This window comes from Coturnix japonica, chromosome 5 (genome assembly GCF_054131305.1).
Source record: "Coturnix japonica strain WE chromosome 5, WE-NBRP24, whole genome shotgun sequence".
Classification (NCBI taxonomy): Eukaryota; Metazoa; Chordata; class Aves; order Galliformes; family Phasianidae; genus Coturnix; species Coturnix japonica.
The window spans coordinates 53116156-53143093 of NC_140667.1; the positions used below are offsets into that span (position 1 = coordinate 53116156).

The 26938-nt window shown below is 44.5% G+C and overlaps 3 long non-coding RNA genes across 6 annotated transcripts in view; 2 read left to right on the forward strand and 1 right to left on the reverse strand.

Annotated features, from left to right (window-relative positions):
• LOC107315466 (uncharacterized) overlaps window positions 1-26685 on the reverse strand; it is an 89789-nt gene extending 63104 nt beyond the window's left edge. The window contains exon 1 of the long non-coding RNA XR_001555920.3: window positions 25836-26685. This is a non-coding gene — a long non-coding RNA (uncharacterized LOC107315466). The remainder of the gene's footprint in view (window positions 1-25835) is intronic.
• LOC146760849 (uncharacterized) lies at window positions 1894-16308 on the forward strand. The gene is made up of 3 exons (XR_014946199.1): window positions 1894-4800; window positions 8895-8990; window positions 11055-16308. It is a non-coding gene; the product is annotated as an uncharacterized LOC146760849 (long non-coding RNA).
• Window positions 23636-26108, forward strand: LOC146760850 (uncharacterized). Of its 4 annotated transcripts, none has more exons than XR_014946197.1 (3): window positions 23636-23888; window positions 24046-25089; window positions 25646-26108. It is a non-coding gene; the product is annotated as an uncharacterized LOC146760850 (long non-coding RNA). The 4 variants fall into 4 exon arrangements; XR_014946198.1 differs by having other exon boundaries at window positions 25649-26108; XR_014946195.1 differs by lacking the exons at window positions 23636-23888; window positions 24046-25089 and adding an exon at window positions 25098-25469.
• Window positions 26686-26938: the final 253 nt, after the last annotated feature.

The following is a 26938-nucleotide window of genomic DNA, read 5'->3' on the forward strand; positions in this document are numbered from 1 at the left end:
CACAGGAATATTTCCTTTGCTGGAAGGGATGGATTTCTAGCAACCATTTCTCTTTAAAATTCAGCCCTCGTGTATTTTTTCTTCTCCCTTCCCCAACCTCCCCTTGCTCATCAAGAAAAATTTAGAAATCCATGAAAGTTAAATTTGAAGTTGCAGTACGAGACCTGTTACGCAGCCAGCTCCCTCTCAAGAGAAACACACACAAAAGGAAGCCATGGGAATTCCTCTGGAAATCCAGGGGCTCTGGTGCTGTGCCTTCACTGGGGATGCAAAGATTCAGCCAAACTAAGGTACATCACCCACACATTTTTCTAATGTGCCTGGAAGAGGTTGCAGGGGTTGCTTTAAACAGTTTCAAATTCAGAAGTGAGACACAAGGTCTGGTGAAAAGGATTGCTATTTTTAATGCCCAGAGTTTTCTTGTGCGATTCCAGCTCTCTAAGACCCTAAGACCTTTAAATTCCATCTAGTGTCTATCACATGCCATTGAATTGGCATGTTTGCAAATTGCATGCAGTGAGATCCTTCCATACCAGCAGCTCTGTCTCAGATTCCCCACCATCCCTGCCAAACTAGTATTGCCTGCACATTTTTTTCATCTTTTCATTGAGTTCTGCGTGTCAGCCAACACATTCTTTAGAACAGGCTTCAGTAGGCATGGTAACTGGTTCCTGGTTGCAAGCTGCCTTATGCATTCGCTCCTGCTTCTTTCTGGATAATTTCCCCCCCTCCTTCTTCTTAGGTGAGGACTTAAACGTGTTTAGCGTTATCCGTTCCATCTGTTGTGTTTGAGATAAATAGCTGAGATATAATAAAAAGTCCTAATTGAGGTAGTGATGCGGTGAATAAGCAAAGCTTGTTCATCGGGACTGTGAATCTGGACTGTTGATAGCTGCAGGTACCTCGGGGCTGCTCAGCCTGACTGCTATGTTGACTTTGTCTAATTGCAGGGGAGGAGCTAGGAAAGCAGTGAAGGGCAGTGGCACACACAGCAGGAGAGCTGAAAAATACTGGCATGGCCACGCGGAGCGAAACAAACTGACTGACAAAGCTCCTGGCGTATTATTAAAAAATCTGGCAAAATGCTCATCTCTTGACAAAACATGTAGAAAGACTAGTAATGCATAACTTCATCCCGCGTTGGATTTTAACATGGCTAATGCCAAGTTGTCTGTCAAAATTAATAGGGCATTGCTTTTTCTTATAGAAGAGGGGGGGAAAAAAGAGAGAGATCGCGCATACATTTTATTCATTTATTCATCTCTAACAAAAATGATGTATCTGCTAAAAATTTATTTAGGGATGGCTTTGGTAGATGCTAATGTTAATTCTGGAAAAGCAATACTCGAGCAGTGACGCTAGCTTATACTTACTGGGGTTAACGGATAAAACCTCCCAGTAATAACAGGAAAAAAAGAAGTCTGCTATCATCTCAAGCTGCAGCATGGGGAAGTTTCAGCCCAGAAACGCTGTTATCCATACACATCTCTGCCCAGATCCCTGCTTTTTGCTTTTCCGATTACGCTTTAAAATATGCCGCTTTGGTAGAACCGCATTGAAATTTATGGGCTTTCGTGGGCACTAATCCAAAAAACAGATTTGTTTGCTATCCGCCCTAGTTAAACTTTGTTAAACTGCTTTAGTGATTGCATGAGATTTTGACTCCCTTGCTTAAAGTACTGATACCTGACACCTGGGCTTTGAGATTACATCTCCTGGAATCTTCCAGGATAAATGACTGATCTCATCCAAACATCAGCTCCGGTTACTAAAATTCCCACCCATCTACAAAATACGAGTTTAACCTGTGTTGCTTTGCTATCTGGCATTTGGCTATTTGGCCTGATTTTGCATCCCGAATATTACTGAAGACTCTCCCTTTCTGTTCATAACTCACATGTGTCACTAGCCACATCATCCTGTGCTTCTGGCTCAAAGCACCCAGAGCTACAATGAGTGCACAGACCACTGTGACGGGACAGGAGGCAGTGATTTCAAACTAAGACAGGGGAGATTTAGATTGGATATAAGGAAAATGTTCTTTATGATAAGGGTGTTGAGGTACTGGCACAGGTTGCCCAGGGAGGCAGTGGATATCTCATCACTGGGGACACCCAAGGTCAGGCTGGATGGGCTCTGAGCACCTGATGGAGCTGTGGGCATCCCTGTTCTTTGCAGGGGAGTGGGACCAGATGGCCTTTAAGGGTCCATTCCAATGCAAACAATACCATGATTCTATGGAACCAAAGAAATGAGAGGTTTGCTGTGATTTTAAATGAAGACACAGCTGGCTCCCCTTCTGATTGAAGGGATTTCTGCATAGCCCGCGTCCTATATTATAAGATGTTACTGAAAATAGCCTGGTGCATCTGGACAATTCCAGGAGAGGCAAAAGTCAGGGAGTCATTTTCTTGTCACACCCATCTAAAGAAAAGACATTCCATGGCCTGAGAACATGCTGATACAAGTGATTATGAATTTCCTTTCTTTTTTTAATTGTAGGCTTTCTACTGCCAAATTATGGGGGACTCTGGTCAGTGATGCATTTGTGGGCTTTGTACCACAAAGTTGCTTTGTACCACTACCCTTATCTGGCAAGTACTGAATATTTTGTTATGTTAGCAAGGTCTTATCTTTTCCCAAGAAATTCACTAAGTGTTTCTGATCCATCCTCACAGCAGGGATAGAGAATACATTTGAAAGAACAACTATTTTCAACAGGTAAGGAAAAAAGTCCTTCATGCACCCACCTCCGGGAGCCAGCAGCAATGCAGTCCTTGGTGCATGACAAAGCATTTGTGTGGTTCAAATGGGCAAGCTACACCTTACAGATGCTCGGAGGCATCCCATTCAGCATTTTAAATGACCCTTCCCAAGTTGGGGGCTCACTGTGGTTGAGTGTCTGTGTGTCACCCCCGGAGCAGTGCAAGCAAACATTGATGCTCAATGGTGGGGGGGAAAGGATCGTGCAAACATTCTTCAAAGGCTGATGGAATAAACATGTAAATACAAGATGGGCTGATTTCCTACTGTTCATGTTTGCTCACTGTGAACATTTGGTTCACTTGGCTTTCCTCATTATTTCAGCTGGGGAAAGTCACTATATGAATTAATAGCAGATTTCCCCGCTGAAAATAAATGTTTACCAGTTGTTTGGTTTTATTTTTTTCCTTTTGGCAGAGACTGGGTTTTTTTGTCTGACTGCCTCCTTTTTGGCCTGCACATCCCTGAGGTGTGTAATTAAAGTGAGGGAATTTGCGCATAGTGCTTTAGGGGCTTAATGAATAGAAAACACAGGATATTTCATTGATTTGGTGCACACGATATTGTCAGAGTGCACATTTCCTTTGTAAATGGCAAAGAGACAGCCATAATAACATACCTGCAAACAGAATATTTTCAAACAAATGAAAATAAAAGAACTGTATCTGTAATCAAATTCTGATATAAAATGCATTCAAAAGAGCTATTTAGATTAAAGCAGAAAAGGCAAGATCTTCAGCATGGTTCACAAGTAACAATTGTCTGCTGGAATAATGCGCTGTGAGCTGGGGCATGTAGGAGGAGGGCATATAAGAAAATAAGTTCCTCATTCCTGGAGAGGTTCTCTATAAACATGTCATGGTGATCAAGTTGGTGCAGATGCGTTTTGTCCCTACAAATATGGTTATACATGTTACTGACCCAAGGGGTGGTTCCCTTGGACCCAGTGGAGAGGTGCAGTGGGAGAAAAAGAAGTGCAGACTACATCAAAGGGTTGGACTCAATGATGTTAGGGGTCTTTTCCAACCTTATTGATTCTATGATTCCATGAATAGCCTTCTATCTGTCCCAGCTCAACTCAACACAACTCAGCTTAAGCTCCACCAGATGACAAAGCACATGAATCTATTTCCCATCAGTCCCTCTCCTGTGTCCAAACGCAGCACCATTTCAGACATCAAGGAAGAAAACAACTGAAGAAGCCCATCTGTACCTCCTGGGTACCATATACATCCTATAAGTTATTTGTGTAATCTATGAATAGCAGGAGCCTGGCCAGGACTCCCTGCACTGTGCAAGTGTGAAATAGCCAATAACCACAGTGCACAGAGTAAAAGAGGTTCACCAATCCCCCGTTCAGCAGAGCTTTGTGCACGGACTGAAGGCCCAAGGCAAAAGCTGATGCTGTGATCCTCTGCTTAACAGATGGATGGTGACATGCTGGAACAGATTATCTGGTGAGATGGTGCAATTTCCAGCGCTGGAGGTCTCTGAGGTACCTTCCAGCCCTATTGCTCAATGAATCTATAATTCATCATTTCGTGAGTGAGACAAGACACTCCCTCAACTCTCAAAACAGCATGCAAAGGACAAATTGCTCTTTTTGTATCTCTTCCCACTAAGCAGAAGGGAAAATAAGACATGGGGTGGGAATGCAGAGAGTAAGGAGAGATTCAGCATCTCCCCCCAGCTCTATTCAGTCCATGGTATAAAGCATTGTACGTGCTTATTCATATCCAAAAGCACACATGAAAAAATAATTTTTCTCGTCTTTCCTTTGACCCTTCTGATATCTTCTTCACAGCAGAAGATTAAGTTCAATTTCAAGAATCCATTGGAGAAGAAATGCATGTAGAATTGAAAAAGAAGCATTTTGTCATTAAAAGAAGATATCCCAGGGCGTGTTAGGGGATACCAGCAGAGAGAGGCTGTTTTCCTGGGACCTCAGACCTCATCCTCGCTGAATTTCCAGCTCTGTCTGGCACGCTTGGAAAAATAATAAGAAAAAAAGCAGCTAATTCAAACAGTTTATTTCAGGTCAGTATGATTATTACAATACAGTTCTACAACAGGCAGGACGATGGGACTGGGGCTGTGAATTATCTGAACTTCAGGCTATTTATTCTTACTGTGAGTGGCTTTCCTGATCTTCTTTCATTCTCACTCCACCAATATGCTTAATAATTTAACAGTAGGTCGAATGTTACCTAGACTCAAAGCAGTAGCAGGGTCCACTTAAAAAAAGTGTTATTTGTAAACTGTTAAATAAAATAAACAATTCATGCATTGATGTCTCACCCTACTATCTTCTGGAAGGACAGAAGCAATATTGCAGTATATCATAGAATCATTAGAATGGTCTGGGTTGGAAGGGACCTGTAAGATCATCTAGTTCCAGCCCCCATGATGTAGGCAGGGATACCTCCCTCTAGACCAAGTTGCTCAAAGCCTTTTGAATATATCCTAGTAGCTTTCTGTGGACTTTCATCTCTGTCTCACAACCATATCTAGTACTGTGAGTGATAGCCTGCTCAGCAGAACCACAAAGTCCTACCACATTCAAAGCAAGGTCAGCCTTGTGGGGCTTCCTGCACTGCAACACACACTAATCACTCACTTGCCAAAGGACATGATTTCAAAGAATCATGCAGGTTGGAAAAGTCCACTAAGATCCCCAAGTCCAACCCTAACCCATCCCCACCATGCCCACTGACCATGTCCCTCAGCACCACATCTCCACCATTCTTGAACACCTCCAGGGATGCGACTTTGTGTCATGAGGTTAGTATATTTGATATCATCTGATGGATTGCCTATTTAATTTAAAGAGTATGAGAAGAGCACTCAAAGAGCAGCAGTCCAAACACAGTATCGCATGTGTAGAGCTGGGAAGAAGTGCTTTTAGCCACATTTACTCTCGCTAGCTGTGCCCATTGGCCATACAGCAATGTTTGTAGAATGTGAGGACTGCTTAATGAAGGCAGATTCATCTTGTGCCACAAGGATGGGGTTAGCAATGCTCTTCAACAGTCAGTGCACACAGAAACTTTGCCATTTATCTATAATGGCTTTGTGACTTTCGCTGATCTTAGAACAACAAAGCATTTTAATCGTACAGACCTTGACCTTTTGGTCAAGTGGAACGTTTGTTATTTAATTTCTTTACTTTTCATACAACATGTTATATCCGCCTTGTAAAGTAGCTCAGGAGACTGCTCAGCAGAGAAATGCTTGTTTTGTGGTAAGCCACATCCTACATGGCTTTGCTGGCTGAATTCAGTGTGACCCATCCCACTTGGTTTTTTCATCCAGCGGGTACACACAGGTATCTCTACATCCTCTAGGAAGTCAGCCGAAAAGAATGGACATGTCCAAAGGATAATTCAGTCTATGTAAGGTCTGATATGCATCTTAGAGACACGTCTTTCTCTGGTATCTGATTTGAATCACTAATGCACACCTGTGTACAGAAATTGGCCTTCAAGATTCAAGTGTCCCATGTTCTCATGTCAGAAGTTGTGATCACTTTTGATCCAGGTAGATAGGACAGATATAGGCTAAGGATCCTAACTGCACCATCCCACCTCAAGTCCCATGCTGCATTTGAGGTTCACCATCATGCACACACAAACAAAATAAATCTTTCATATTTGCTGATCCTTTCCAAATAGCATATTCCTATGTTTGCCTATCCACTGGTCTGAAGAGCTGACAATCACAACTATGTGGACACAATTACATGAAAACAGCAGTAGCAGCTCTGATGGAAGCATGATCACAGCACTGGTGGACATGAAGCTCTAATGACAACGGAGTACTGAAATTCTCATTCAAAGCTTAGTTACGGAATCACTGAATGGCTTGGATTGGAAGGGATCTCAAAGATCTCTCAATTCCGTGGGCAGGACTGACACCATTAACCAGGCACTAGATCAAGTTGCCCAGGGCCTCACCCAACCTGGCTTTGCACACCTTTCCAAATGAACCTCTGCTGGCCCACAGTGGTATTAAATCTCTTTCATACTCTAGCATCAGGACATCTGACTATGGGGAGAGGAGAAAAGGAACATTCATTGTGGTGGCCACCAAAAAACGGATTAGGCATGAGTACATAGCATCTCTTTTCTAACACTACCAAAACTGTTCTATTCATGTACTCATATACAACTTAGAAAATAGTTATTTCTAGCTCACCTTGACTCCACAAAGAAATACCAGATACTCTTCATAGAAATCTTAAAGGTTGGAATAGACCACTAAGATAATCTAGTCCAACCACCAACCCATCACCAGAAAGCCAATGAGAATAAAGTCTTCATGCCCCCCATTCACTCACAGGTGCTACTGGGCAGCAGAGTGGGCAGACATCCTGAACTCCTTTCCAGCCCTGCCTTCCACGTGTTCATAAGAGAACCCATAAATACACATAAGGCAGAAGTTTGCACTCTTCTCTCTCTTCCCCCTCAGGTTTGCACTGCATAACTTGCTCCAAGCAGCAAGAACCACTCCTGGTGGGAAGCCTCCCCGTCTTGGCTGCGGCCAAGAAGTGGGAATTTAAAGGCAGCATGACTCAAGACTCACAGAAACCAGCTGCTCCTCAACTTTCAGCCTCTCCCTCTTCCCCCCCTCCCTTTTCCCAAGGCTCTCATTGCAAGCTGGTCATGTTCCTGCATACCGCAGGTCACTGTCTTCCCACAGCCCCCGGAGCCGCAACCTGCTGCGGCCGCAGTGCCAGGGCAGCGCATTCCCTCCAAGCGAGAGCTCTTTGTGCCTTGCAGTTGATTTTTTAACGTTTTCCTAAAGCAACCAGGCTTGACACATTCTCATTTCGCCATCCCGACGGAGGCCTCCAGTTCTATAAGCATCAAACTTAAATTCACCGAGCATCGGATTTTTTCCCTATTGCTCTTTCCGAGGCGGTGGTGAGGAATTGGGAAGCGTTGCAGCTACATTTTGAAAACGAACTAGTGAGCAGACACTGCCAAATTTCAGCCCACAGCACATTCTTACAACCGAGCTGTAACCCTTCAACACAGAGACTGCTAACATATGGTTGTGTCAGTGGGAGCTTCTGTAATGCAATTTATTGTTGTGTAGGCTCTTTCAAGCTAGTACACATGAAAGGTAAAGGGAACATTTACTCTTCGATGGGAGTTTAATCTTAGATTTACCCCATTTGAAACAAAACTGTCATTTGCATCTCTAATACATAGGCAATCACCTGTAAAGAGTGCTTGTGAATTGAGACATTTCTGTCATCATGCCCTTTGTCTCTGATTGGGGCTTTTGCCTAAGAAAAAGCAGCAGAATTCATTCCTCTGGTAGACAAAATACACTGATATCGCTAGAAAACAGTGAGAAATAAAGGAGAGGGCTCTCATGAAGTGGAACAGATATTCACAGCTAACATGAGGCTTGCGCTACGTTCATTCTGCTGCATGCATATATAATATATAATTTAATTCCTGCACGCTTTGCCTTCCGTGCCCTTTTTATATCTAAGCGTTACAGTGTATGGTTAAGGCTTCAAACAGAAGTAATCTCCTGTTGAAGTGAAAGTGCTTGATCTTGCACAAGCAATAAAAGATAAAGCTACTCCACACGAGAGTAAGGTGCACATGCAATTCAACCTCCTCTCCACAGCTTAAGCAAAGGAATATTCAGCAATGCGTGATCTTTTTGTGGGTCCCGCTGCAGCTAAATCCCATTGGCATGATGAGCTCTAACAACACAAAGCACTTCTTCTAAAGAAGGGTGGCTAGAAAGATCTGAGGTTGAGGATGTTTCAAAATGAGTTACCTTACTTGATTTGAGATGGCTCTATCAAGATGACAAGTACTGTGCCCCACATCACGTATCACTGAATCATTCAGGTTGGAAAAGACCTCCAAGATCCCCAAAGCCAACCCCAGCCCACCCCACCATGCCCACTGACCACATCCCTCAGTGCCACATCTCCATGGCTCTGTAACACCTCCAGGGATGGTGACTCCAAACTGCATCCAATCTGGGCAACTCCTAGCATCAAGCCTGGCTGGAGAATTAGGAATATCCCTGTATGAGAAGGATGGATAACTCAACACTTCCTTTTTTCTCCTCCTCTTTTCTTTTTCCTCTCATATAATTTCCAGATCTGAAGGCTGGAAGCACCGTATCACTGGGCAGACAATACTTCAAGAATGTGACCCCATGCTTTGACCTACTGCTGTCTTCAGTTGAATTGCTTGGTCTGAAACCATGACACACATACCTAAAATATATCAATTGGTACATCAACTTGCCATTTCAGACAGGCTAGTACACTGAAATATAGCTCAGATATTTGTCTGTGTATGTATTTGAACTAGGCCGTGTAGAAGCACATATACTACAGATAAAAGCATAGCAAAGAGGGGGAAAACGGATAAATTATAATAACTTAAAGAAATGGAGATGGTCCTATTTTCTTTCAGTGATATGATGAGTCAGACACCTACCAATCACCTTTACATAACATCAGTGCTTATTTTCAGAAGTCATTCTTTTAGTAGAAATTCTTATCTGACTTGTATAACAAGTTTCTCTGAGTGGCTACTCAATACCAAACATGCAGGTCACCCATTTCAGCTTCTATACATAAAGGACTATTTGCAAACTATTGCTTCTACAATACACCTAATCTTCTCCAGCTAACATCATGAGATATTAAAAACTGCCCTTTTTCCAACAGTATATTTTGCTATTCCCTGACTTGACTACCAAGTACTGAGTGCCCTGGTTACTATAAAAGTCATGCACACATGTCTTCTGCCAGCATGGTGTCATGTCTTCTGTCAGTCTGTTATTTAGTACTCAGTGTTCCTATTATCTTCAAACTGGCTCTGGATTTGTTCCAAAGATTGCAATGTTATTCATGAAAACTTTGGTGGAGGGCTTGGGCAATAGATTGAAACAATTGAGAGTTAGGGGGTGGGGGGAGATACAGGGATTGGTCTTTTGGAGGGAGAAGACACAGGGGGTTCGTATCTATATGTGCCAATTATCAATCTGAGGGTCCGTGTTCATCTGTCTGGATAAAAAGAGTTCTACATGGTGAAGAAAATGGGAAGCACTGATATATGGAAAAAGGGAATTTGCTCTTCTATACAGGAATCACCATGTGAACTCCCAGTCAGGTTAAGCCCCTTCTCTGCCTTGGTTATTTGCCAACATATTACCATCCCTGCTTTTCCAAACAAACAAACAGAGCAGAAACCTGAAGCATCTTCCTATCAGGCTTCAAGATGAGACATTAGCAAAACTTTCACAAATGATCATTTTCTCAGAGCTAATTTGGCTACTTCTTTGTCTCCCCAAATCCTGTCACTCTAAATCAATGTAAGAGCTACCCTCCCTGGACTGCTCAGTTTTACTATTACCAGAATTATTCAAGCATATTAGCAGTGTTCTAGCCAAGAATACCTTGTGGTCTGGTGTAAAGTCTTGTTTTCCTTGATTAAACCTCCATTTCTCATATTTGTTAGAACAAACAAGCAGTTGAACATTTTATTAGAGAGAGAATGATTTATTTTTGTTAGCTAATATATTTGCTCCATGTCAGGGCCTCGGGGGATGAATATTTTATTTCCTTGACAGCCCTAAAGGGACAGCACTTATAGAGTCTGATCTCAGACTGTTCTTGCAAGCGGCATTTTACAGTGCAGAGGCAGTTTTTTAGATGTTAAAAAACTCCTGTTCTTGGGGGAAAATAAGAGAATAAATAAAAAGAACACAAAACATAACATTATTTTCACCCTTATTACTTAGGTATTGCAGTTCTGGCATTTGGCTGCTTGGGTTCGGAATCACCTTTTTCCACAGATAATCAGCGTTGTCAGTACAGTAGTAAAACTAGAGAGACATGCATATGTGCTTGCCTTGGAGAATTAGGACAATAGGCTACACATCAGCTGGGGAACTGTTGCGAGGGTTGATCTGGCACAGGTTGCCCAGAGAGGTGGTGATGCCCCATCCTGGAGACACCCAAGGTCAGGCTGGATGGGGCTCTGAGCACCTGGAGGAGCTGTGGGTGTCCCTGCTCACTGCAGGAAAGTGGGACCAGATGGCCTTTAAGGGTCCTTTCCAATTTGAACTGTCCTGTGATTCTATTATCTACATGGTGTAAAGATGGGTAAGAGCACTTGGCCCACACTCATGCAGGCTGCAGGACAAGTGTTATGGAAAAGGTGGTGAGTAGGAGAGAGAATGGCTTAGGAGTGAGAACCTGTCAAAAGCATCTATCCCCCACCTGAATCTTGTTTCCTTTGATCCAGGCCCATAGCATGAAGTGAAGGGACACCATGGAGCCAGCACATCATGCATGCGGATGCTCTTACCCTGCTTGCACAGCCTGTGTTAGCTCTCAACTCCTCACTCCCAACCAAGGCCCAACATTTTCTTCAAAACAGATCATCTGGATGCCTGTTTCAATGGGACCAATAGTTTATCTCAGCCAGAGCAGCCCAGGCTTTGACTCATTCACTACTTTGTGTAGTTGCAGTGGAAGAATAAAGTGAATTAGAACATAGTGTGTTGATATTGATGCCATATTACATTTTCAATGAGATCAGACTCCTGCTGAGCTGGGTGTGACACACACATGCAGCATAGGAGTCAGTGCACGCTATGGGAAGGGGAAGCCTAAAGAGTAACAAATCAAAGCACACAAAGAATAGAAGGGAATTGTACCCAGGGCCACACAAAGGTTCATTAGCAAAAGAAAACCCATCATTTTATGCTTTCTCTGCTAAAGAACACAGAATCACTCCATGAACCAAGATCATGTGGAAAAGAAAGCTGTTAAAAAGGATATAAAAAGGGAACCTGTTGAGGCTAAACCAGCATGTTTGTTCTTGCACTCTGTGCCATGAATCCAACTAGGGAGCACATGGGCAGTGTAACTTCAGCGATGACCCAGCACAAGGAGGCATAATGTAATCCCAAACCCCTCTAAACTCTGTGTGTACATCCATCAGCTGCCTGCTATCTCTGAAATCAGACCTGGAATCAAAATTCACAGCTTCTGCTTGTCTTTTCTTCCCAGGAATGATACTATAAGGGTAGAGGCAGTGTATTTAACAAAGCTGTTATGCAGTTTACTGATTGTGATTATTCATGGCAAATGCTTTGAAGTAACAGCTTAGTGCAGAGTGACAGTAAACAAGATATAGAGATATACCTAGATGAGAAGAAAAATAAATGGCAATTAGAATTTATATTCTAGGTGTTGGAAACATCACTGAGACCTCAATCTCCAGCAGTGACACTGCATTCATATTGTTATATCCCTGCAAGATCTCCAGAATGAATTATAAATATCAATTAGACATCACTAAATGACACATGAATATTAGCCTAGTTGCACATAGCTGGAGCAACAGAAGAATGAAGAGATGGAGAGCCCTGTGTAGACCTCCAATTCTAATACTTATGATTGACCTGAGCACTAAAGTAGCCTCTAAGATCCACAGTTAGCAATTCAGACCAGCTCTTGACTTCCAACACACTGAATGTAGAGGAGCTGTGGACTGTATTCACACAGGCCACTATAAGACTATTATTTACATAGTCACCTCACCTTCCCATTAGCTGCACTGGGAACTAAGGACTGCCAATCCTGGATTACATGAGGTTTAATTGTTCCTCATAGTTTCATATAACATACAACCGTGTCCATAAGTGCATGTACTTATGGAATACCTGAGTCCAGGGGTACTTCTGAGTATTATGGGTCACCTGAGTCCAGCTGGGCACAAAATGAAGAACAGTCAGTAGAACTGCAGTGTTCTCTTTTCTACTCTCTTGCTGCTCTTACCCACACTGGTTGCAAACCTGCTTACCACCAGTTTTTAATAGTCAGGACAATGATTGTACACACTTTAAGTTTCTGACTTCCATAGATCTCGCTTCTTGGGCCCAAGACACACAGGTTATAATAGGGGAAGCCTCTGGGTGAAAGTAGAGCAACTTCACTGCTTTCAGTAGCAGAGGTTGTGTAGAGACCATGAAGGGTGTCTATGCAAACTGAAAGGTTAATAAATTATAAATTTATTCTTCTATAAATTGCCTTTTCCTGTAAAAAATCAGAGGAGAACAAGGAAGTGGTCAGCATGACAAAGCCAATGGGGGCTCATTCTTAGCATCACGGTGAGTGACATCCTGTAAAATACTGTAGATCTAAGACTCATCCCAGTATTAACTTTCACAATGATATTTCCTCCTGAGCGATCTTGCATCTGTAGTCTGCAAAATGCCACTGTTCCAAGGGGCAAACCAAAGAATTACGACTTATCATGACTACTATATGCAGAACATTGCTCTCTTTTTTCCCCTTTTGTTCCTACCTAATTCTATTTTTGAGAAAAATTATTAAAACTAATTGCATTATTTAATCCCATCACATAAAATCCTCCAGTGTTTCATTAATCAATGTAATCAAGCCAATCAAAATAGATAAAGGAGATCTTTTAGCAGGCTTTGATGAGATTTTATCAAAATCTCAGTGCATATTGTAAAGCCTTAGCATCCTCAGAAGCAAACTAACTGTGGAATGTGGAAGCTTTGTCAAGCAGGCACTAACAAAGCAGATGATGCTTGGACCATTTTAAGAGGCTCTTCATATTAAAGTAATAACAGCAGCGTTTTTGTGTTTTATATATATATATAATATGAAAGCAAATGGAAGTTGCGTTCATTTTATGTACAGGGAGAGATTGCTATGTAAGCAATCACATTTGTAAATAATGAAGAAGATACATGTCTGTGAGTCAGCAGACCATAAAGCCCGAATGCTATAAGGAAAATGCAGTGGGTAATGCAAAGGTTATATCAGAACAGCTGTAAGTGAAGAGCCTTATTAAAAGCACAAACCATTTCCTTTTAAATGTAGTGCTCTTACTCCACACCCGAATCATAAATAAATATGAATCAATAGGCTGTGCCCTGCACACAACACTTGTGCTTCTCCTTCCTTCTTCAGGTCACAGCTCCATGTTTTTGCCTTGGCTGACCAGGAATATGAGCTATTTAAACACCACCACAAAAATAGTGATGTAAAGGGTGATAAGGTAATATGGTATCATAAAGCCAGGAAATGTGTATAGTAGTTTCTCCCTTGACTCTCTTTGCCCAGAGAGGCTGTGGATGCCCCATCCCTGCAGGCATTCAAGGCCAGGCTGGATGTGGCTCTGGGCATCCTGGTGTGGTGGTTGGTGACCCTGCACACAGCAGGGGGTTGAAACTGGGTGATCATTGTGGTCTTCTTCAACCCAGACCATTCTATGATTCAGTCCAACATGGAACAGTAGACCTCAGAATCATGGAACAGACCATTAGGAGCCAAAGCAACCAGCCCAGCAATTAGCACTCACATCACCTGCAAAGCAGAGAGCTGAAAATTGAGTGTTGCCATCATCTTTTACAGCCACCCCTATGCTTGTTCCATATGAACACTGGAAGTTTTGCCATTTCTTCCATTTTGAAGACTCTGGAACTCTGAGCTGGAGCTGTGCCCTCCCTCCCTTCTCGCATGGAGATAAGCTACAGGTAGAGGTCAGCCCTGGCCATTTTTGCAATGAGCTCAGCACTTCAAAAGCCTCTATTAGAGCTTAAGAACGTCAGGAATAAAATCCAGCAGGAATAATGAAGGAGGAGAATCTCAGATTTTATTTAAAATCGAGCAACATGGCACTGCTTGATTGCTTAGCAAACTGCTGGATGGAGTGTGTAGGTAGCAGCCCAACAGCAGCAAAATCTGATGAATGCTGTAATTTTGCCTTATGTTGTACTTTCATTTCAATTCTGTGTTGCAAATGCTTTTGAATGGAAATAAGCACACTTTGTTGTTTTTTTTCCCCTCTTGTTTTTCTTCCCTGTGTTTATCCACACACCCAACAAACACAGCTCAATTTTAAAATAAAATCAAGGCTAAAGAAGGGACAATGTGTTTGCCATAGAAGTAGCTGAGCTCACCACAGTCTCTACAAACCAGTATGGGAGGCCATGGGGGAATGGCTGTGTGCACCTCCAGACTGGTTCAGCCCTCTTTAATGGCAAAAGCATCACTGTACTCTCCAATGATTATTGCTGTTCATGGAATCATAGAATGGCTGGAGTTGGAAGGGACCTTTAAAGGCCTTCTGGTACAACTCCCCTGCAATGAGCAGGGACATCTACAGATCAGACAGATATTCAGAAACTAGTCTAGCCAGAGACGGGACATGGTATGCCCAATGCACTCACTTAAAAATGAAGCTAGTGTTTTGCTTTAAGAGGCTGTTATGTTTACTCTTGAACTCAAACTTATCCTACAGACCCCATCTGGAATCCCCATGGTACCAAAAAGTCACTTCACGTTATTTGAAGTGTTCTGGTTACAGATGTGCAAGGTTAAAGAGTTCTCAAAATCTCTTCTGGCAAGTTAAGGCAAAAATATTCTCAGGAAAATTCAGAATAGTTCCAATGAATGAATGGCACAACATCAGCAGAAGTTCTGGCTGGTTCCTTGCAGACATCACAATTAACTAAACTAGAATTAGTTTATTGTCTTAGAATCATCAGATCACTGAGGTTACAAAAGACCTCCAAGATGATCCAATCCAGCCATCCACCTACCATCAGTATTTCCTACTAACCCATGTCCCTCAGTACAACAACTAAACAATCATTAAACACATCCAGGTGTGGTGATTCCACCACCTACTTGGGCAGCCCATTCCTGTGCCTGACCACTCTTACAGAGAAAAAAGCTTCCTAATATCCAACCTGAGATCTTATCTATTTAATGGATAGAGATAGTCATCATCTTATTGCTGTCATCAGAAGTAAAAGATCCATTTCATTACAATATTCAGCTGTTAAAGAACAAATGCAGAGACCTGAGGGCCATGGGTGAGGGTTTCTCACTGTCACATCTTTATCACACTTCATTTACTCTATCTGAATGTTTATTATTCTGGTTCTAAGACACTTTACTGAATCCAGCTATCAGAAGCTGTGCTTGATTTTTTTCTGTTTACACCTTTATGGCTTGTCTAAGAGTCACTTTGCCCTTTTCTCAAGTATGTTTTCCTTACGTACACCACAATGAGAGCAAATAAGTCCATATGCCAACACCCAACTGGGAGTCCCCACTTGCTGGTTCTTCCCCATGGGCTGTGCTACAAATCTAGACATTTTCATTTCACCGTGCACACACTATGCACACCCACACAGCACAGCTCTCATCTGTGCATAGTGACAGCCATAAAAGATGTTTCTAAAGAATCTGAGGCTCAGAATGGTATGCGAGCAAAACCCACCTGACATTTAACATTGGTTTGTTTTAAGAACAGACAACCCATTGAATGATTTGCTGATTTCTCTTTTTTGCACGTGATTGGTTTCAACTGGGAAAGGTGGTAGTGATTTCCAGAGCACCAGGATGGGTGCATTTCAGTGCCAGCATCTGAGATTGCTCTGAGCTGTTGAGGTCCCATTCTGTTCCCTCCCCAGTTCAGCATCTCACCAGTGAAATGATTACAGCAGAAATGCACATCGTGCAATTAAAAAAAAAAAAAAAAAAGCATATAAGCATAATGCAAACCTGCTCATATTAAAGCAATTAAGGAATTAAGGGATGTCTCAGCATGTGAGGAAGACTGAGTGATTATTTCTGGAGAGACAGTCAGTGTATTGGAAAGCGGAGTATGGCACCATCCGAAACCACACATGGAAGTGGGTGAAATACAGTAAATAAAAATCTTAATTCATTTGGATGTTCTTTTGATGGATGGATTTTTGTTCATTTGTTTGTTTTTGTTATATATACCAGTATTCTTTCTTTTACTTTTCTACCCATGCTGGTTAGGGATGTGCTTAGTGGACATGGTGGGAATGGGTTGGGGTTGGACATTTTGAACTTAGAGGTCTTTTCCAACCTTAATGATTCCATGATTCTAAATTACAGATTTATGTTCCATCTTTGGGTAGAATTTTCAAAAAACAGAGGAAAAGGATGTTTAAGGGAATTAAATAATGTGAAAAGATTGTGTCAGATTCAAAATCAGATTTCCAAATATTTTAATGTTAGCTGTAAATCCTTAAATAATAGCAATAATAATCTGCTTTCAGTTACGTATTACCCTTGTTTATCCTGACTCTTCTCTGCTTCAGAGAGAAGAGAGAACACATCTTCCATCCAACACTCATGCATGGTATGTAAGGTTCTCAAGACACTGGAGAAGGAGTTAGGATTAGTGCATTGACACCAGCTGGACATCTCACTTCTGTGTCAACTCAAGAGAAAGAAAGCTGGGAGCCCAGCTCTAGAATAGATGACTGGGTTGGTACTGGATGTGTTCCCTAAGAAACATCCTAAAATTGTAGAATCATAGAATGCCTTGGGTTGGAAATGACCTTAAAGATCGGGTTCCAAAATGAATCAGCCTGAGGAGAAGTTCAGGCCAAAAGCTTGTCCATGGTTCTGCAGAGAGGAGGTGAGTCCCAACCATCAGCCAGGTGACCACACAAGGAAGTCATCAGGAGAGAACTTCATGCAGACAACCTTTCAAAGTGCTCACAGGGACTCAGCATTTTAGGGGGAAAAAAAGAGAGAGAGAGGGAGAGCGATGGGTTTAGAGGAAAGACTGCGGAGAGGAAAGGCAAGCATAAGAATTGCTTTCACCGCAATGCCAAACAATTAAAGCACAAACTGACATTTGATGGATTTATAAATGTTCCTTTGGGAAGACCACTTGAAAGCATTTGATCCATGCTGTGATATTTTTATTGGCTTTAATAAGTTTGGAATCCAGCCTCTCCTTCCCTCTCCCAAACCACAAACATGAACAAATTGGGTCTCAGATGAGGACATATCTGTGCTACTTCCCCAAACATAGTCACCATAGGCACTGAGATGCTGACAGCATGGCTGTGTTCCACTTTCACCACAGGGAAATAGGTGATCTTAGAGCAAAAAAATGGAAGAAGAAAATATTTCAATGATAGGAGACGATTTTGGAAGTTCATACAGCACAAATGACCCTATATGCTGGGATTGGTGTCAATGCACGAGGATATCTGTGCTCAGAATTCTTCTGCTTTCTAGAGGGATGTGATGCTTGCCATGGGAATGAATGCTTTGTACTATTGACCAGCCTCAGGCATGCAGTCACATGAGTTTTTACACATCCCTCAGTTAAATCTGAACAAAAGTTAGCACTCCGGGACGTCCTGCAGAAGGACACGTGCCCATTTCTCTGTTGTTCTGTAAACCACTGTGCTTCATCATGGACAATGCAGGTGTCATGTGAAATTCCTCTTCTGGGAGATGCTGGCAGTGTTTTTCCCTTGCATTTTCTAGATGTAACAGTTACAGTGCCAGACTGGTCCTCCCACAACATCTTTTCTTGAGGTTAACTAACACATAAGACATCTCCCCCCTTACAGCCCTGTAGCAATCAGGAATGGTATGAAGTCACTCATCAGCACTGGCAAGGTGTTCATAGAATCACAGCATCATGAAGGTTGAAAAAGACCTCTAAGACCCCCAGGCCCAACCCCAACCCATGCCCACTGACCATGCCCCTCAGAGCCACTTCTATACAACTAGATTTTCATCCAACATGGAGTTCTCTCATCAGTTCTCTCACAAACACCTGATTATTCTGCGGTTGGACTTGATGATCTTCAAGGTCTTTTCCAAGCTGGGTTATTCTATGACTCTATGATTCTATGATTCTATTGACCACCCCTGTTTTTTACAGTATATAACATCCTCATCAACATTTGCATAGGTTTCCCTTTCTCATCCAAACCTCCTTGTTCCTTCCAGTTTCTGAATCACACACGGCTTTGACAAAATGGCCTCCTTGGAACCAAAAACCTGCATGCTCCCAAGGCAGGGGGCTGCAGGAATACTAGAAGGCCCATATCACTCCAAGAGATTTTTCTTAAAACAAAGCCCACTTGGGCTGCCAGTTTAGCTCATCTCCATGAGAAAAAACTCACACATCCACCAACGATGAATGGACATGGACTGGTGATCTTTGCACATGTCAATGATCTGAAGGGTCAACAGTTTCATTGATAATGGTTGGTACCTCTCTCACTGGAGAGCTGTTCCCAATGACAAACCACTGCTGTTTGTATTATCTCTTTCTTTTGTTGTTGTTGCTGATGTTGTTCTGTTTTCCAGTGAGCTTCATCTACTAACTCCTGTAACAACCCGTGCACATGGGCTGAAACTGAAACAGAGCAACAGGATATCAGGAAGACAACATATTTCATTGAAATAAAATGTGCTCTGGTCTAAAAATAAATGAAAAAGCTATAGGAAAGGAACTGGCCCTCTTCCTTTTGTTTAGCTCCTTTAGTTTAAAAACAAGGTAAGTTGAGGGGAGATGGGCAATTGTGCCACTACACTGTAGTTTACATTTCTTAGCAATGCATATGTAGAAATTGTTGGAATGCTGCATTTCAATGCAATATTTAAATGGCTGCCATAGCCCGTGAATGCCCTGCTACATAGAGGGGAGGAAAGACTACGGCTCACTGGGAATTTCTCATCAGATAGCAAAGGTGGATGTATGGGCTGAATAGATTAAATCAAAGCCGTTGTCCTAAACATGGACCTATAGAGACCCCCTTATCACTGCTCCTCCTTCCTGCCCTGCCCCTTCTGCCCCACATTCCCCCCAGCACACTGCTGTAGGAGGGAGCGTCAGGCTCTGCACCTAGGATGGACACCAGCTCCTAAAACAATCCCTGCCCATTGTATCTGCTATCTCTTTGCATTTGTTAACTCATCTGCTCCTGGGGCTGCGTTGTCCCATAGGAAGGGGACCTGGGGGTTATTTTCCAGCTCTCATCCCAGCACAGAATCCTGCACAGGTACATAGGGATGTGCTTGGAGTGGGCAAGTTGAGATCCTCTGGAAGAACCCAGCTCACAGGTGGGTCACCAGCACACACTCATTTTGGGGCCCTTGGGTTCAGGGGAGCTCAGGGCTGATGAATGACTGAAAGAAATACACCTGAAAAGGCATTTCTATGTCTAAGGAAAGGACTTCATCACTGTGTTTCTCTGTGAGTGCACACAATATCATTCGTTTTCCCAGCAACCTGTCGATACTGAATTCACTTGCACCACCAATATGAAAGTAAACACACCAAGGAGAAACCTGGGTGTTTCTGCTACAAGTTCTTCTTATAGGGAAACTAAAGATGCAAAGGACAGACTTCAGGGAGAAAGAAGCGGGCAGCCCCTGCTATCTCCACATGATAAAGCAAAATATCTAGGAGTGCTCCCATCTGAAATCCCTTCTCCAGCTGTGGGTGAGGAGCAGCGGTACTCCAGGATGGGGAGGAGGAGGTGGGCACAGAACTATCCCAGGGGGCCACGTCCTCCCATCCCATTAAGCCCGCAGGCAGCTCAGGCTGCGGGAGCAGGCGGGGAGGGAGATGAAAGGCTCCTGGAAGGAATCAGGTGCAGAGGGTGGGCAGATGCTGCTAAAGAGCAAAGGGATGCGGTCGGGCTCATTTGTCTGGAAGGGAACCAGCGGGAACTTTCTTTTTATCTCCAATTGCGGATGTTAGGGCCATTCCTAAAGGCCACAGCCAGTTGGGACCCCACCACTTTCCATCCATTATGAGGAGGGAAACTGCGATGATGTTTGTTCCCACACCCATGATGAGACCCAGCTGGGCTCTGCCTCCCCCAGCCCAAACCGCCCTCCGTCCTCCTGTCCCAAGACGAGTTGAACACATCCCCACGTTCCTGGCCCTCTCCTCCTGCCCTGCCTGAGGATTAGCCACGCTCCACCTCATCTGAGTGCAACTTAGCAGGGCACCCCTTTGCCTGGCAGGAGGAGTGAGGCATGGCCCCGTCTGTCTGTCCGTCTGTCTGTCTGTCCATCCGTCTGTCTGTCTGTCTGTCTGCCTGGGGATTAGCTCAACCCCACCTGGGCTGCCTCTGGCTCCTCTCACCGGGATCTCCTGGATCATGTGTGCCTCTAGTCTGCGTGGGCTGGCAGGTGGCAGCTGTCTGTCCGTCTGTCTGTCTGGGGGAGACGGACGGGTGCTGCTATGCCTGTCCTACCGCTATGCCTGTCTGACTGGGAGAGATGGACAGGCACAAATGCCCATCCTATCACCATGTCTGTCTGTCCGGGGGGGGAAGCCATAGGTTACCATGTCCATCTGTCTGTCCATGCCGCATACTGCCATGACTATCCATAAGTGGATACTGAGCACAGCCCTGTTTGCCTGTCTGTACCATACACTGCCGTGCCTATCAATAAGAAGACAGTGGACACAGCCCTGTCCGTCTGTCTGTCCATAAAGGCAACTACCCACTGCCATGCCTATCTGTGAGAGCGGCTGGGCACAGCCCTGTCCTCTGCCTGGCACTAAGGCCTGATGTAGGCAGCCCTGGGCACCAACTCTCCCCCTCCCCTGGCCCCTTCCCCAAGCCCCAGGCACAGATTAAATCTGGGATTAGGTCCGGGGGCTGCTTGGGCAGTACACACAGCACAGAGCTCACATTGTACACCCAATGTCACAGCAGGCAGGGACACAAATGTCAACAAAATACACCCAAAAAGAGCCTATTTTCACCCATACGATGAGACACAGCTGGACTCCTCCTCCACCCTTGCCATGCAGGAAAACCATCTCCTACCCCAAAAAACTCAACATGAAAGCTCTGGGCCAGTGGATGGGACATTCAGTGCTGGGGATGCTCGGTGCAGGACAAAGATTCTCAGGGAAGGTGCCCGCGGGGATGGTGCTGGTGGGAGACCAGGGAGATTCCCTACTGTTGGAGAGCAGAAAATCGACCATTAGGGGGGGTTTCTTTTTGTCTTTTTTTTTTTTTCCCCCACTTTTTTTCCCTTTCTTTTTCTTTTTTCCCCCTTTATTTCTTTCCCCTTTTTCCTCATTTTTTTCTTTGCCTTTTCCCTTTCTCACTCTTTTTTAAAATTCTTTTTTTTCCTATTTTATTTTTCTTTTCCCCTTTTTCTTTTTACCCCTTTTTCTTTTTACCCTTTTTACCCTTTCTTTTCTTTTTTATCCCCTTTCCTTTTTTCCTTTCTCCATTTTTTCTTTATCTTTTTTACTTTCTTTTCTACCTTTCCCCCTTTTATTCTCTTTTCTTCTTTTCCTTATTTCCCCTTCTTCCATTTTCCCCTTTCCTTTCCTTTCCTTTCCTTTCCTTTCCTTTCCTTTCCTTTCCTTTCCTTTCCTTTCCTTTCCTTTCCTTTCCTTTCCTTTCCTTTCCTTTCCTTTCCTTTCCTTTCCTTTCCTTTCCTTTCCTTTCCTTTCCTTTCCTTTCCTTTCCTTTCCTTTCCTTTCCTTTCCTTTCCTTTCCTCTTTCCCCTTTCTTTTCTTCCTTTCTTTATTTGTTAAGTAATTTCTTTATTTTCTGTTATTTGTATTTCCACGGGACAATCGCGCTGCTCTGATTTCATTATTCCCTTTGCAATTATCAAATCAACTCCTCTTCCGAGGGAGGGGGCACTTCGTTTAACTCGGGCACCACCGCGCCCCTCCCGCCGCCTCTCCGTCTCCGGGCACCGGGCAGCCTCCAAACCCCTCCTGGGGGGGGGAGGGGGGGGGAGGAAAGGGGAGGTAGAAGTAATAATAATAATAATAATAATAATAATAATAATAATAATAATAATAATAATAATAATAATAGTGGACAAGAAAAGGAAAATGAGAAAATCCCACGGCCTGCGCTCGGTCCCCACGCACCTCCTCGGTGGATGATGGCGCAACTGAAAGTTTCATTCTATTTGGCCCCTTAAAAAAATGACTCTCGAATTGCTCGTTAAGAGCGGATGGGACCGATTCGTCCCTCGGTTCCTTGCGCACATCGCTCCCCCCCGCCCCACGTTGTGCCGCTGTTCCGCGTCCCAGAGCGCTTCCCGAAGCCCCTTCCGCGGTGTCTGCGCGGAGCGGACGCGCCCCAGGTACGGCACTGACATTGATGTCACCGCATTAGAGTTAATGGCAGCAGCCTGCTCCTCATTATTAATTGTCTTTGTGTTTGGATAAAGTATGTAATCTTCTCCTCAACCACACCATTAAAATAGGTTGCCTTTTCAATTAAGAACTGTCTTGAGCGCAGCAGTCAATTTTCCTAATGAAGATGCATTATATTTTCACTTTTTTTTTTTTTTTCCTCTTCTTTTTAATAATGGGAAAATCCCACGTTTTCATTAGGCGTGATTAGGGAGAAAGTACAAGAGGGGGTTTGGCTGAACTCGATGCGGCCCGTGCGGTGTATTAAGCGCTTTTAAATAAATTGCAATTTCCTAGAGCCGAGGAGCGGGTTGGGGTACACAGACGGCAGCGTTCGCTTCCTTCAGATTAATAAAATGCGGAGCCCGTTCTTTAAAGCGCACTCATCAGATGGAAAATAGTGATTAAACCAACTCCAGCCCACTCTTAGCCGCAATTACTCGGGTAAACTTTTCGCCCAGCCCCGCTCGCTTTGCATTAAACCTGAGGATGATGCAGTGCGATAGACTTGCTGTTAATGTGAGGCTTTGGGGAACAAATAGCGAGGTTTAATCACGCAGAAACGCACCGGGATGGGCTCAGCATTAATTTACCCCCCCCTTAAATAAACGCGTATTGTTTCATACGGAGCTCCCACCGGAGAAAGGCAGCCCCGGGGCTTTAGAAAGGAGGAAGGTTTGGGGGGACTCGGAGGAGTAAAAAGACTCTGGGAAAAAAAATAAATAGATATTGCACAGAGTGGAAGCAAAGGGTTAAATTTTATATGATGGAAAACACTTAGGAAAAAAAAAAATCAACCAAAGAAATGAAAAGAGAGGGAGAATAAAAAGGGAGAGGGGGGGGGAAGAAAAGAGGAGTCGGGGGGAAAGCGCTACGGGAAAAAGAAAGTGCGGTGTTTGCGCGCTGCGGGGGGACGGGCGTGGGTAGCAGCGAGGTGCTGCGCTCTGGGACCTTTGTTAGGGACAAATGGAGAGGAGGGGAACCCATCGGCACCGACCGCTTCGGGAAGGGGAAGGAAAAAAAGCCCAGCACTGAGCTCTTCGGTTTTCAAGTTTGGCGAACCAACAGCACCGCTGCCTGCAGAGGGGATCGGAGTTGGGCTTAAGGGTAATTTCTGATCCGCATGGCAACAACAACAACAGTTGGTTGGTGGTGGTTTGTGGCTTTGTTTGGGCGGGGGGGGGGTGTTGGTTGGATGGGAGGGGGGGGGTTGCTTCGGGGGTTCGGGGGGTAATTTTTTAATGACCATTTGTCTCTCCACCAGCCAGCGGCTAAAGAAGATCTGCAAAGAGTGGCAAAGAAGATTTTCGATTAAAAGCTGAGCCCCATCTCCCCGGATTACTTTATATCGATTTTTATATATACGGCTGCGATTGATGGGCTCTAATTAAAAATCCAAACGTGAAAGGGGGGGTTGGAGGGGGGGGGGGGGGGGGGGGGGGGGGAAGTTCTTTCTGGGTCTCAATAAAAAGAGCTTTTCATATACGGGGAATAAAGGTTGGAAAAGGTTACAAACGAAAGAGCAGTTTAAAGCTTCTCTGCGGTTTTCTTTTCTTCTTTCTTACAAAACCCTTTTTCTGGCTCTTTCTCTCCCTCCCCCCCCCCCCCCGCCCCTTTCCCCTCGACCCCTTCATTTCTCCCAAGTTTGCCAACACACAAAGATATTGGACTGGAACCGTTATTTTAATATCTGGGTTGGGAGTTGTAATCTGATTGCTGTAGGACTCTGCTCGTCAGGGGAACTTCGTGGCCTGGAGAGGAATATGATGGAAACAGGCAGTGGGAGAGCCTGCCAGCAGCATGCATAGGCAGACACGTGGACACACAGACAGACACACCAACACATGGACTTGAGGACGCTTAGATACGTGGACACAGGCACACGGACACACAGACACAGGGACACAGGGACACAGGGACACATGGTCACACAGGCACTTGGATGTATGGACATACATGGACACTGACGTACAGGCACATGGATACATAGCTATGGGGACGCATGTGTATGGGGACACACAGACTAATGTATGGACACACGGACACACAGACCCACTCCCCATCCTCCCCCATTCATGCTTTCCTCCTCCCCTATCCCAAATACTTCTTCTAATTTCATTTCTGCTTGTTATTTATTTCCCTACCGAAGTTTTTATTTTGGAGGGGATTTCTCCTTTTTTTCTTTATGCATTTCCTTTGCCTATATATATATATATATATATATTTTCCTTTTCGGGGGAGGTGGGGGAAGTTTCCGACTCCCCATCCCCCCCATCCCTCCCCAGGTGGGAGCCGACCTGCTCTCGAGGTACTTTAGGAGCTGCCCCGCTCCGGGATGGGTTGTTCCCCCCCCCCATCCAACCAAAGGAAGTTCCATCCCTCTCCCATACGCTTGGAAAGTTGAGGGGTGGGAAGGGGGGAAGGGAAAGAAATAACTTGTAACCATTCCATTTTAAAACGAATTCGGCCCCTTTCCGAAGTGGCGCGGCTTTCCCCGTGGCTGCAGCACTGCACCCCCAAAGGAGAGATGAAGGGGGGGGGGGGGGGGGGGGGGGAGAAGGGGGGGTTGGACGACGACTACGACACAGAAAGAAAATAGAAACCCCGCCATTGAATTGCAGATAAACTTGAAGGAAAGTGCGGCATATTTTAACGAGACACAAATCCGATGAGGGGAAAAGCTTAAAAGTGAGGAGCCCATCAGAGATACAAAGATGACAAATAATACATCGGTTCATTTGGGGAGGAAAGGGGGGGTTGGGAGGGGGGGGGGGGAGTGGGGTTATTCCTCCACTTTCTCCTAACCTCAAGAAATGAATTTTTGTTTCTCTCTCTCTCTCTCTCTTTGTCATAATACACAAAAGCAGCGATCAGCCCCGGCGGGCAGAGACACGCGGCGATAACACCACTTCGGAACGGTCGCGTTAGGCAGAAGGGTCGGAAATTACAGCGGGGGAAGGAGAGCAAAGAGGGAAAGAGAGGGGAGAAAGAGCGCTACGAGAGAGAGAAGGGATGGAGCCGAACCCGACTGGCATCGGAAGTTGAGGAACTTACTGAGCAGCAGAAGTTACAGTTCCTTTCCATCCCGGGAGCTGATCTGGGGGTTCTCTGAGCACAAAAGTCGCTCCCCGTTGAGCCCGAGTTAGTGCGGCTCTGTATACCTGCCCGGAGCTGCTATCCGAACGGAGCGCAGGAGGTCGGAAAGGGGTTTGGTCGCTTTGGTTGTTTTGTTTGTTTGCTTGGTTTATTTTCTTTTTCCCTCTCAAAAATAGTTAATTAAAAAAAATAAAATAATAATTAAAAAAAATAAAACCAACAATTCCTACAGCTGTCACTTGTTTGGGTTTGTTATTTGATGGGGAGGAGGGCAACTTTTCCTAATGCTGAAGGCGAAATGCGGCTGCAAAGTGTGTGCAGGATCGCTCCGGGATGAAGGTTTCGCTCTTTTTTTTCCCCCCTCTCCGATCCGATCTTTGCGAGAGCCATTCCGACACATGGCTAAGCTAAAGGGAAATTCTCTTTGATAAAGCGGTGTTCCCAGCTTCTGGGTTTTAAAACCTAAATCTATATTCAAATCTGGCTGAAGGTGTGTTCTGGGATTTATGAAAGCCTCTTAAAGGGGTAAATTTACCAAACCGTGACAAAATCATCACAATCTTACTTTAGACATCTGAAGTGGATGGGAATTTTAAAGAGACCCCTCGTTGCTTTCGGTCGCACCGTCCATCCCCACCACCGGCTCCATTGGACGCGGGGACGGTCCCAACTTTGGGGCCGGGGCGGGCAGCGCTGTGCCCGCGGGCGGCCGCCCCACGGCGCTCGGGTGGACGCAGGGATGATGCTCCCATCTCCCATTTCCATTCCCAAGCATTGAATTTTCTTCTCTCTCCTCTCCGCTTCCTCCAGCCCCCAAAAACCCTTTTCTTCCTCCCCCCCCACTCTTCCTCCCCGCTCACCCCCCCCCCCTCCAGCCCGCAACACACCGCTCCTATATTTATTTATTTTAACATTTTTTAATCGATTTCGAAAATACCCTCCTGCTCAGGAAACACGGGAACGAATTATCTCTCTCATTCTTCCAAGGTGGATTAAGGTTATTAAATAATATGTGGGGGTGGGAGGGGATGGCGGGGAGGTGGGGGGGAGGGAAAGGGGGG